At 56.9% G+C, this 12,477-nt stretch overlaps 1 protein-coding gene across 1 annotated transcript in view; it reads left to right on the top strand.

Annotated features, from left to right (window-relative positions):
- Positions 1-3,556: 3,556 nt before the first annotated feature.
- LOC139275620 (myelin-associated glycoprotein-like) overlaps positions 3,557-12,477 on the top strand; it is a 94,572-nt gene continuing 85,651 nt past the window's right edge. Inside the window, exons 1-2 of the mRNA XM_070892792.1 lie at positions 3,557-3,749; positions 3,858-3,917. The gene's annotated coding sequence lies outside the window, so the exon portion shown is untranslated. The remainder of the gene's footprint in view (positions 3,750-3,857; positions 3,918-12,477) is intronic.

Raw genomic sequence — 12,477 nt, forward strand, 5'->3', positions numbered from 1 at the left:
CAGCATCCTAGTAATCTCCTCTGCACCCACTCTAGTGCAATCACGTCCTTCCTATAATATGGCGACCAGAACTGCACGCAATACTCCAGCTGTGGCCTAACCAAAGTATTATACAATTTAACCATAACCTCCCTACTCTTATATTCTATGCCTTGGCCAATAAAGGAAAGCATTCTGTATGCCTCCTTAATCACCTTATCCACCTGGCCTGCTACTTTCAGGGATCTGTGGACAAGCACTCCAAGGTCCCTTTGTTCATCTACACTATTAAGTGGCCTACCGCTTAATGTGTATACACTTTCCTTATTAGCCCTCCCAAAGTGCATCACCTCACACTTCTCTGAATTAAATTCCATTTGCCACTGCTCTGCCCACCTGACCAGTAGATTGATATCCTCCTGCAGCCCATGACTTTCCTCTTCATTGTCAACCACACAGGCAATTTTAGTGTCATCTGTAAACTTCTTAATCATACTTCTTGTATTCAAATCTAAATCATTGATATATTCCACAAAAAGCAAGGGACCCAGTACTGAGCCTTGCGGAACCCCACTGGAAACATCCTTCCAGTCACAAAAACATCCATCAACCATTACCCTTTGCTTCCTACCTCCAAGCCAATTTTGGATCCAACTTGCCACTTTGCCCTGGATCCCATGGGCTTTAACCTTCATGACCAGTCTACCATGTGGGACATTATTAAAAGCCTTGTTAAAGTCCATATAAACTATATCATACGCACTACCCTCATCGACCCTCTTGGTTACCTCCTCAAAAAATTCAATCAGGTTAGTCAAACACGAGCCTCCCTTAACAAATCCGTGCTGACTGTCCCTAATTAATTCTTGCATTTCCAAATGCAGATTTATCCAGTCTTTCAGAATTTTTTCCAATAATTTTCCCACCAGTGACGTTAGGCTAACAGGCCTGTAATTACTCGGCCTATCCCTTTCTCCCTTCTTAAATAAGGCAGTCCTCCAATCCTCCGACACCATGCCCAGATCCAAAGAGGACTGGAAAATGATGGTCAAGGCCTCTGCTATTTCCTCTTTTACTTCGCTCAGCAGCCTGGGATGTATTTCATCTGGGCCTGGAGACTTATCTACTTTCAAAGCTGCTAAACCCCTCAATACTTCCTCTCTCATTATATTTATTTCATCCAGAATATCACACTCCTCCTCGATAGCAGTATCTGCATTGCCCCTTTCCTTTGTGAAAACAGATGCAAAGTATTCGTTAAGAACCTTCCCAACATCTTCCACCTCCACACAAAGATTACCCTCGTGGTCTCTAATAGACCCTACCCTTTCTTTAGTTACCCTCTTACTCTTAATATATTTATAGAACATCTTAAGGTTTTCCTTAATTTTACTAGCCAAGCATTTCTCATGCTCTCTCTCAGAATTCCTAATATCCTTTTTAATATTGCCTCTTAACTTTCTATATTCCTCTAAAGATTCTATAGTATTTAGCCGTTGGTATATGACATAAACATGCCTTTTTTTACTTTATCCTCCCCTGTAAGTCCCTAGACATCCAAGGGGCTCTAGAATTATTTTTCCCAGCCTTTTTCTTTAAGGGCACATGTTTGGCCTGAGCCCTCCGGATCTCCTCCTTGAGTGCCTCCTACTGTTCCGACACTGATTTACCCACAAGTAGTTGTTTCCAGTCCAATGTGGCCAAATCACTCATTAACTTAACAAAATTAGCTTTTCCCCAATTCAGAACTTTTATCCCAGGCCTATCCTTGTCCTTATCCATAACCAACTTGAACCTGACTGAATTATGGTCACTGGCACCCAAGTGCTCCCCCACTAATACCCCTTCAACCTACCCAGCTTCATTCTCCAAAATTGAATCTAAGACCGCCCCCTCTCGTGTTGGGCTTGCTACATACTGACTAAAAAAGTTCTCTTGAATGCATTTCAAGAATTCTGCACCCTCTATACCCTACACACTATATTTGTCCCAATCAATATTTGGATAGTTAAAATCCCCTACTATTACTGCCCTATGGTTTTTGGACTTCACAGCAATTTGCCTACATATTTGCTCCTCTATCTCCCTCCCACTGTTTGGGGGTCTATAATACACGCCCAGCAGTGTGATCGCCCCTTTGTTATTTTTCAATTTGACCCATATGGCCTCAGTTGATGATCCCTCTAAAATATCATCCCTCCTCACCGCTGTAATAGTTTCTTTAATCAATACCGCGACGTCCCCCCCTTCTCCATCTTATCTAAAAATCCTGTAGCCAGGAATATTGATCTGCCAAACCTGCCCCTCTTTCAGCCATGTTTCTGTAATGGCTATAATGTCATATTCCCAAATGTCTACCTGTGCTCTTAGCTCATCCGCCTTATTCGCTCTGCTCCTTGCATTAAAATATATATCATTCAGCACAGGAAGACCTCCTTGCTCACTACATACTAAGCCCTGTTTCCTCTGTCTTACAGATTCGCTTTCTGGATTCTTGTTCTCCAACTTCTGCTTTACTTCTTTCTCTTTTGAATTTGTTCTCAGGTTCCCATCCCCCTGCCAAGCTAGTTTAAACTCTCTCCAACAGCACTAGCAAAACTCCCCGCGAGGATATTGGTCCCGGCGCTGTTGAGGTGCAACCCGTCCGATTTGTACAGGTCCCATCTCCCCCAGAAGTGGTCCCAATGCCTCAAGAATTTAAAGCCCTCCCTCCTACACCAACTCTCCAGCCACGTGTCCATCCTCTCTATCCTTCTATTCTTATACTCATTAGCACTGGTAGTAGCCCGGAGATTACTACCCTTGAGGTCCTGCCCTTTAATTTTCTTCCTAGCTCCTTGAATTCTTCCTGTAGGACCTCATCCCTCATTTTACCTATGTGGTTGGTCCCGATATGGACCACGACCTCTAGCTGTTTACCCTCCCCCCACCCAGGATGCCCTGCGTCCGCTCCGTGACATCCTTGACCCTGACACCAGGGCGGCACAAAACAATTCAGGAGTCACGTCTATGACCATAGAAACGCCTGTCTGTTCCCCTAACTATACAATCCCCTATCACTAGGGCTCCTTTGTTCTTCATCCTTCCCCCCTGTGCAGCTGAGCCTCCCGTGGTGCCTTGGAATTGGCTCTGGCTGCACTCACCAGAGGCACCATCATCCTTACCGATACTCAGAAGTGAATATCGGTTTGAAAGCGAGATGGACTCACAGGGGACTCCTGCACTACCTGCCGAGCACACTTACTACGTAAGGGAGGCCTTGAGGGGGTCCCTGTAATGTTTCCTCTGCTCACCTTTGGCTCGTTTGCCGTGAAGGAGTTCCGAGTAGAGCGCTTGCTTTGGGAGTCTGGCTTGCGGACAATGTGGCCTGCCCATCGGAGCATACAAGTCTACATTCAAGTCCAAATCATTGCTGTGTGTTTCTGTGCACTGTTCAGTCAGAAACAGTCCCTGATAAAAATAAACCGTGTTTGGTTTTACAGCTTCACAAAATTAGAACCACTTGACATCTACAGCACAACATTGGGACATAGAAGCTTCATATCAAAAAACAGGATTCACAAATTCCCCTCCAACACAGCTTAGCCACGCTGACACTTGCACTCAGACCACTCCCAGATTGCCTCTTGTCTGGTGTTGTAGAAAGTAAAAGCTAAACGCCTATGATCCCGTTCAGCTCAACACTTCCAGGCTAACATCAGTGCGCTGAAGGGGATCAAAGTCACCGCTGGACGGACAAGATTCATCCTGTAAACCAGGGGCAGTCTCCAGTAAGTAGCACCAAAGTATTTCCATCCTGGGGTAAAACCCTTGTGCATTTCACAAACACGGTACATCCGAAAGCACTTTGACATTGAGTTCTCCTTTTTTTATTGCAGTTATTGTCGGAAATGAGGATGCCGCTTTTCACAAAGCGAGGTCCTGCATATAGAATTGTGGTAATGATCGGATGCTCTGTTTTATCGTGATGTGGGTTGAGCGATGACAGGAGAGCAGAGAGAACTCCCCTGTTCTTCATCAACATATTGACCCTGCGACCAAGAGGGCAGAAGGGGCCTCGGTTAACATCGCATCTGAAAGATGGCACCTCCGACAGTGCGCCCCTCCCTCAGTACTGCCCCTCAGACAGTGCGGCATTCCCTCAGTACTGCCCTTCAGACAGTGCGGCGCTCCCTCAGTACTGCCCCTCAGACAGTGCGCCACTCCCTCAGTACTGCCCCTCAGACAGTGCGGCACTCCCTCAGTACTGCCCCTCAGACAGTGCGGCGCTCCCTCAGTACTGCCCCTCAGACAGTGCGCCACTCCCTCAGTACTACCCCTCCGACAGTGCGGCGCTCCCTCAGTACTGCCCCTCAGACAGTGCGCCACTCCCTCAGTACTACCCCTCCGACAGTGCAGCGCTCCCTCAGTACTGCCCCTCCGACAGTGCGGCGATCTCTCAGTACTGCCCCTCCGACAGTGCGGCACTCCCTCAGTACTGCCCCTCCGACAATGCGCCGCTCCCTCAGTAGTGCCCCTCCAACACTGCGGTGCTCCCTCAGTCCTGCCCTTCCGACAGTGCAGCACTCCCTCAGTACTGCCCTACCGACAGTGAACCATTCCCTCAGTACTGCCCTTCCGACAGTGCGGTGCTCCCTCAGTCCTGCCCCTCCGACAGTGCAACGCTCCCTCAGTACTGCCCCTCCGACAGTGCAGCAGTCCCTCAGTACTGCCCCTCCAACAGTGCGATGCACCCTCAGTACTGCCCCTCAGACAGTGTGGCACTCCCTCAGTACTGCTCCTCAGACAGTGCGCCACTCCCTCAGTACTGCCCCTCCGACAGTGCGGCGTTCCCTCAGTACTGCCCCTCCGACAGTGCGGCGTTCCCTCAGTAATGCCCCTCCGACACTGCGGTGCTCCCTCAGTACTGCCCTTCCAACAGTGCAGCACTCCTTCAGTACTGCCCCTCCGACAGTGCAGTGCTCCCTCAGTACTGCCCCTCCGACAGTGCAGCGCCCCTTCACTACTACCCCTCCAACACTGCAACGCTCCCTCAGTACTGCCCCTCCGACAGTGCGGCGCTCCCTCAGTACTGCTCCTCCGACAGTGCAGCACTCCCTCAGTACTGCCCCTCCGACAGTGCAGTGCTCCCTCAGTACTGCCCCTCTGACAGTGCAGCGCTCCCTCAGTACTGTCCCTCTGACAGTAGACCATTCCCTCAGTACTGCCCCTCCGACAGTGCTGCGCTCCCTCAGTACTGCCCCTCAGACAGTGCGCCGCTCCCTCAGTACTGCCCCTCAGACAGTGCGGCACTCCCGCAGTACATGCCCCTCAGACAGTGCGGCACTCCCTCAGTACTGCCCCTCAGACACTGCAGCGCTCCCTCAGTACTGCCCCTCAGACAGTGCAGCGCTCCCTCAGTACTGCTCCTCAGACAGTGCGCCACTCCCTCAGTACTGCCCCTCAGAGAGTGAACCATTCCCTCAGTACTGCCCCTCCGACAGTGCAGTTCTCCCTCAGTACTGCCCCTCCGACAGTGCGGTGCTCCCTCAGTACTGCCCTTCAGACAGTGCAGCGCTCCCTCAGTACTGCCCCTCCGACAGAGCAGCACTCCCTCAGTACTGCCCCTCCGACAATGCGGCGCTCACCCAGTACTGCCCCTCCAACACTGCAGCACTTCCTCAGTACTGCCCCTCCGTCAGTGCGGCGCTCCCTCAGTACTGCCCCTCCAACAGTGCAGCAGTCCCTCAGTACTGCCCCTCCGACAGTGCAGCACTCTCTCAGTACTGCCCCTCAGACAGTGAACCATTCCCTCAGTACTGCCCCTCCGACAGTGCAGCGCTCCCTCAGTACTGCTCCTCAGACAGTGCGCCACTCCCTCAGTACTGCCCCTCCGTCAGTGCGGCGCTCCCTCAGTACTGCCCCTCCAACAGTGCAGCAGTCCCTCAGTACTGCCCCTCCGACAGTGCGGCGTTCCCTCAGTACTGCCCCTCCGACAGTGCAGTGCTCCCTCAGTACTGCCCCTCAGACAGTGCAGCACTCTCTCAGTACTGCCCCTCAGACAGTGAACCATTCACTCAGTACTGCCCCTCAGACAATGCAGCGCTCCCTCAGTACTGCTCCTCAGACAGTGCGCCACTCCCTCAGTACTGCCCCTCCGACAGTGCGGCGTTCCCTCAGTACTGCCCCTCCGACAGTGCAGTGCTCCCTCAGTACTGCCCCTCCGACAGTGCAGCACTCTCTCAGTATGCCCCTCAGACAGTGAACCATTCCCTCAGTACTGCCCCTCCGACAGTGCAGTTCTCCCTCAGTACTGCCCCTCCGACAGTGCGGTGCTCCCTCAGTACTGCCCTTCAGACAGTGCAGCGCTCCCTCAGTACTGCCCCTCCGACAGAGCAGCACTCCCTCAGTACTGCCCCTCCGACAGTGCGGCGCTCCCTCAGTGCTGCCACTCCGACAATGCGGCGCTCACCCAGTACTGCCCCTCCAACACTGCAGCGCTTCCTCAGGACTGCCCCTACGTCAGTGCGGCGCTCCCTCAGTACTGCCCCTCCAACAGTGCAGCAGTCCCTCAGTACTGCCCCTCCGACAGTGCGGGGCTCCCTCAGTCCTGCCCCTCCGACAGTGCAACGCTCCCTCAGTACTGCCCCTCCGACAGTACGATGCTCCCTCAGTACTGCCCCTCCGACACTGCAGTGCTCCCTCAGTACTGCCCCTCCAACAGTGCGGCGCTCCCTCAGTACTGCCCCTCCTACAGTGCAGCGCTCCCTCAGTACTGCCCCTCCAACAGTGCAGCACTCCCTCAGTACTGCCCCTCTGACAGTGCTGCGCTTCCTCAGTACTGCCCCTCCGACAGTGCGGCGTTCCCTCAGTACTGCCCCTCCGACAGTGCAGCGCTCCCTCAGCATTGCCCCTCAGACAGTGAATCATTCCCTCAGTACTGCCCCTCCGACAGTGCGGTGCTCCCTCAGTATTGCCCCTCCGACAGTGCAGCGCTCCCTCAGTACTGCCCCTCCGACAGTGCCGCACTCCCTCATTCCTGCCCCTCTGACAGTGCGGTGCTCCCTCAGTACTGCCCCTCCGACAGTGCAGCAGTCTCTCAGTACTGCCCTTCCGACAGTGCGGTGCTCCCTCAGTCCTGCCCCTCCGACAGTGCAACGCTCACTCAGTACTGCCCCTCCGACAGTGCAGCAGTCCCTCAGTACTGCCCCTCCGACAGTACGATGCTCCCTCAGTACTGCCCCTCCGACACTGCAGTGCTCCCTCAGTACTGCCCCCCCGACAGTGCAGTGCTCCCTCAGTACTGCCCCTCCGACAGTGCAGCACTCCCTCAGTACTGCCCCTCCGGCAGTGCAGTGCTCCCTCAGTACTGCCCCTCCGACAGTGCAGTGCTCCCTCAGTACTGCCCGTCTGACAGTGCTGCGCTCCCTCACTACTGTCCCTCTGACTGTAGGCCATTCCCTCAGTACTGCCCCTCCAACAGTGCGGCGCACCCTCAGTACTGCCCCTCAGACAGTGCGGCACTCCCTCAGTACTGCTCCTCAGACAGTGCGCCACTCCCTCAGTACTGCTCCTCCGACAGTGAACCATTCCCTCAGTACTGCCCCTCAGACAGTGAACCATTCCCTCAGTACTGCCCCTCCGACAGTGCAGTGCTCCCTCAGTACTGCCCCTCCGACAGTGCAGCACTCCCTCAGTACTGCCCCTCAGACAGTGAACCATTCCCTCAGTACTGCCCCTCCGACAGTGCAGTGCTCCCTCAGTACTGTCCTTCCGACAGTGCAGCACTCTCTCAGTACTGCACCTCAGACAGTGAACCATTCCCTCAGTACTGCCCCTCCGACAGTGCAGTTCTCCCTCAGTACTGCCCCTCCGACAGTGCAGTGCGGTGCTCCCTCAGTACTGCCCTTCAGATAGTGCTGCGCTCCCTCAGTACTGCCCCTACGACAGTGCGGCGCTCCCTCAGTACTGCCCCTCAGACAGTGCGGCACTCCCTCAGTACTGTCCCTCAGACAGTGCGGCGCTCCCTCAGTACTGCCCCTCCGACAATGCGGCGCTCACCCAGTACTGCCCCTCCGACAGTGCAGTGCTCCGTCAGTATTGCCCCTCCGACAGTGCAGTGCCCCCTCAGTACTGCCCCTCCGACAGTGCAGCACTCCCTCAGTACTGCCCCTCTGGCAGTGCAGTGCTCCCTCAGTACTGCCCTTCCGACAGTGCAGTGCTCCCTCAGTACTGCCCCTCTGACAATGCTGCGCTCCCTCACTACTGTCCCTCTGACAGTAGGCCATTCCCTCAGTACTGCCCCTCCAACAGTGCGGCGCACCCTCAGTACTGCCCCTCAGACAGTGTGGCACTCCCTCAGTACTGCTCCTCAGACAGTGCGCCACTCCCTCAGTACTGCCCCTCCGACAGTGCGGCGTTCCCTCAGTAATGCCCCTCCGACAGTGCGGCACTCCCTCAATACTGCCCCTCCGACAGTGCGGTGCTCCCTCAGTACTGCCCCTCCGACAGTGCAGCACTCCCTCAGTACTGCCCCTCCGACAGTGCAGTGCTCCCAAAGTACTGCCCCTCTGACAGTGCAGCGCTCCCTCAGTACTGTCCCTCTGACAGTAGACTATTCCCTCAGTATTGCCCCTCCGACAGTGCTGCGCTCCCTCAGTACTGCCCCTCAGACAGTGAACCATTCCCTCAGTACTGCCCCTCCAACAGTGCAGTGCTCCCTCAGTACTGCCCTTCCGACAGTGCAGCACTCTCTCAGTACTGCCCCTCAGACAGTGAACCATTCCCTCAGTACTGCCCCTCCGACAGTGCGGTTCTCCCTCAGTACTGCCCCTCCGACAGTGCGGTGCTCCCTCAGTACTGCCCTTCAGACAGTGCGGCGCTCCCTCAGTACTGCCCCTCCGACAGTGCGGCGCTCCCTCAGTACTGCCCCTCAGACAGTGCGGCACTCCCTCAGTACTGCCCCTCAGACAGTGCGGCGCTCCCTCAGTACTGCCCCTCCGACAATGCGGCACTCACCCAGTACTGCCCCTCCGAGAGTGCAGTGCTCCCTCAGTACTGCCCCTCCGACAGTGCAGTGCTCCCTCAGCTCTGCCCCTCCGACAGTGCAGCGCTCCCTCAGTACTGCTCCTCTGGCAGTGCAGTGCTCCATCAGTACTGCCCCTCCGACAGTGCAGTGCTCCCTCAGTACTGCCCCTCTGACAGTGCTGCGCTCCCTCACGACTGTCCCTCTGACAGTAGGCCATTTTCTCAGTACTGCCCCTCCAACAGTGCGGCGCACCCTCAGTACTGCCCCTCAGACAGTGTGGCACTCCCTCAGGACTGCTCCTCAGACAGTGCGGCACTCCCTCAATACTGCCCCTCCGACAGTGCGGTGCTCCCTCAGTACTGCCCCTCCGACAGTGGAGCACTCCCTCAGTACTGCCCCTCCGACAGTGCGGTGCTCCCTCAGTACTGCCCCTCCGACAGTGCGGCGCTCCCTCAGTACTGCCCCTCAGACAGTGCGGCACTCCCTCAGTACTGCCCCTCCGACAGTGCGGCGTTCCCTCAGTAATGCCCCTCCGACAGTGCGGCACTCCCTCAGTACTGCCTCTCCGACACTGCGGTGCTCCCTCAGTACTGCCCTTCCGACAGTGCAGCACTCCTTCAGTACTTCCCCTCTGGCAGTGCAGTGCTCCCTCAGTACTGCCCTTCCGACAGTGCAGTGCTCCCTCAGTACTGCCCCTCTGACAGTGCTGCGCTCCCTCACTACTGTCCCTCTGACAGTAGACCATTCCCTCAGTACTGCCCCTCCAACAGTGCGGCGCACCCTCAGTACTGCCCCTCAGACAGTGTGGCACTCCCTCAGTACTGCTCCTCAGACAGTGCGCCACTCCCTCAGTACTGCCCCTCCGACAGTGCGGCACTCCCTCAATACTGCCCCTCCGACAGTGCGGTGCTCCCTCAGTACTGCCCCTCCGACAGTGCAGCACTCCCTCAGTACTGCCCCTCCGACAGTGCAGTGCTCCCTCAGTACTGCCCCTCTGACAGTGCAGCGCTCCCTCAGTACTGTCCCTCTGACAGTAGACCATTCCCTCAGTATTGCCCCTCCGACAGTTCTGCACTCCCTCAGTACTGCCCCTCAGACAGTGCGCCGCTCCCTCAGTACTGCCCCTCAGACAGTGCGGCACTCCCGCAGTACATGCCCCTCAGACAGTGCGGCACTCCCTCAGTACTGCCCCTCAGACACTGCAGCGCTCCCTCAGTACTGCCCCTCAGACAGTGCAGCGCTCCCTCAGTACTGCTCCTCAGACAGTGCGCCACTCCCTCAGTACTGCCCCTCCGACAGTGCGGCGTTCCCTCAGTACTGCCCCTCCGACAGTGCAGTGCTCCCTCAGTACTGCCCCTCCGACAGTGCAGCACTCCCTCAGTACTTCCCCTCAGACAGTGAACCATTCCCTCAGTACTGCCCCTCCGACAGTGCAGTGCTCCCTCAGTACTGCCCTTCCGACAGTGCAGCACTCTCTCAGTACTGCCCCTCAGACAGTGAACCTTTCCCTCAGTACTGCCCCTCCGACAGTGCAGTTCTCCCTCAGTACTGCCCCTCCGACAGTGCGGTGCTCCCTCAGTACTGCCCTTCAGACAGTGCAGCGCTCCCTCAGTACTGCCCCTCCGACAGAGCAGCACTCCCTCAGTACTGCCCCTCCGACAGTGCGGCGCTCCCTCAGTGCTGCCACTCTGACAATGCGGCGCTCACCCAGTACTGCCCCTCCGACAGTGCAGCACTCCCTCAGTACTACCCCTCCGACAGTGCGGCGCTCCCTCAGTACTGCCCCTCCAACAGTGCAGCAGTCCCTCAGTACTGCCCCTCCGACAGTGCAGTGCTTCCTCAGTACTGCCCCTCCAACAGTGCGGCGCTCCCTCAGTCCTGCCCCTCCAACAGTGCAGCACTCCCTCAGTACTGCCCTTCTGACAGTGCTGCGCTTCCTCAGTACTGCCCCTCCGACAGTGCGGCGTTCCCTCAGTACTGCCCCTCCGACAGTGAACCATTCCCTCAGTACTGCCCCTCCGACAATGCGGCGCTCACCCAGTACTGCCCCTCCAACACTGCAGCGCTTCCTCAGTACTGCCCCTCCGACAGTGCGGTGCTCCCTCAGTATTGCCCCTCCGACAGTGCCGCACTCCCTCATTCCTGCCCCTCCGACAGTGCGGTGCTCCCTCAGGACTGCCCCTCCGACAGTGCAGCAGTCTCTCAGTACTGCCCTTCCGACAGTGCGGGGCTCCCTCAGTCCTGCCTCTCCGATAGTGCAACGCTCCCTCAGTACTGCCCCTCCGACAGTGCAGCAGTCCCTCAGTACTGCCCCTCCGACAGTACGATGCTCCCTCAGTACTGCCCCTCCGACACTGCAGTGCTCCCTCAGTACTGCCCCTCCGACAGTGCAGCACTCCCTCAGTACTGCCCCTCCGGCAGTGCAGTGCTCCCTCAGTACTGCCCCTCCGACAGTGCAGTGCTCCCTCAGTACTGCCCCTCAGACAGTGTGGCACTCCCTCAGTACTGCTCCTCAGACAGTGCGCCACTCCCTCAGTACTGCCCCTCCGACAGTGCGGCACTCCCTCAATACTGCCCCTCCGACAGTGCGGTGCTCCCTCAGTACTGCCCCTCCGACAGTGCAGCACTCCCTCAGTACTGCCCCTCCGACAGTGCAGTGCTCCCTCAGTTCTGCCCCTCAGACAGTGCGGCACTCCCTCAGTACTGCCCCTCAGACAGTGCGGCGCTCCCTCAGTACTGCCCCTCACACAGTGCGGCACATCCTCAGTACTGCTCCTCCGACAGTGCGGCACTCCCTCAGTACTGCCCCTCCGACACTGCGGTGCTCCCTCAGTACTGCCCTTCCGACAGTGCAGCACTCCTTCAGTACTGCCCCTCCGACAGTGTAGTGATCCCTCAGTACTGCCCCTCCGACAGTGCAGTGCCCCTTTACTACTACCCCTCCAACACTGCAACGCTCCCTCAGTACTGCCCCTCCGACAGTGCGGCGCACCCTCAGTACTGCTCCTCCGACAGTGAACCATTCCCTCAGTACTGCCCCTCAGACAGTGAACCATTCCCTCAGTACTGCCCCTCCGACAGTGCAGTGCTCCCTCAGTACTGCCCGTCCGACAGTGCAGCACTCTCTCAGTACTGCCCCTCAGACAGTGAACCATTCCCTCAGTACTGCCCCTCCGACAGTGCAGTTCTCCCTCAGTACTGCCCCTCCGACAGTGCGGTGCTCCCTCAGTACTGCCCTTCAGACAGTGCGGCGCTCCCTCAGTACTGCCCCTCCGACAGTGCGGCGCTCCCTCAGTACTGCCCCTCAGACAGTGCGGCACTCCCTCAGTACTGCCCCTCAGACAGTGCGGCGCTCCCTCAGTACTGCCCCTCCGCCAATGCGGCGCTCACCCAGTACTGCCCCTCCGAGAGTGCAGTGCTCCCTCAGTACTGCCCCTCCGACAGTGCAGTGCTCCCTCAGCTCTGCCCCTCCGATAGTGCAGCGCTCCCTC

This window comes from Pristiophorus japonicus, chromosome 11 (genome assembly GCF_044704955.1).
Source record: "Pristiophorus japonicus isolate sPriJap1 chromosome 11, sPriJap1.hap1, whole genome shotgun sequence".
Lineage (NCBI taxonomy): Eukaryota > Metazoa > Chordata > Chondrichthyes > Pristiophoridae > Pristiophorus > Pristiophorus japonicus.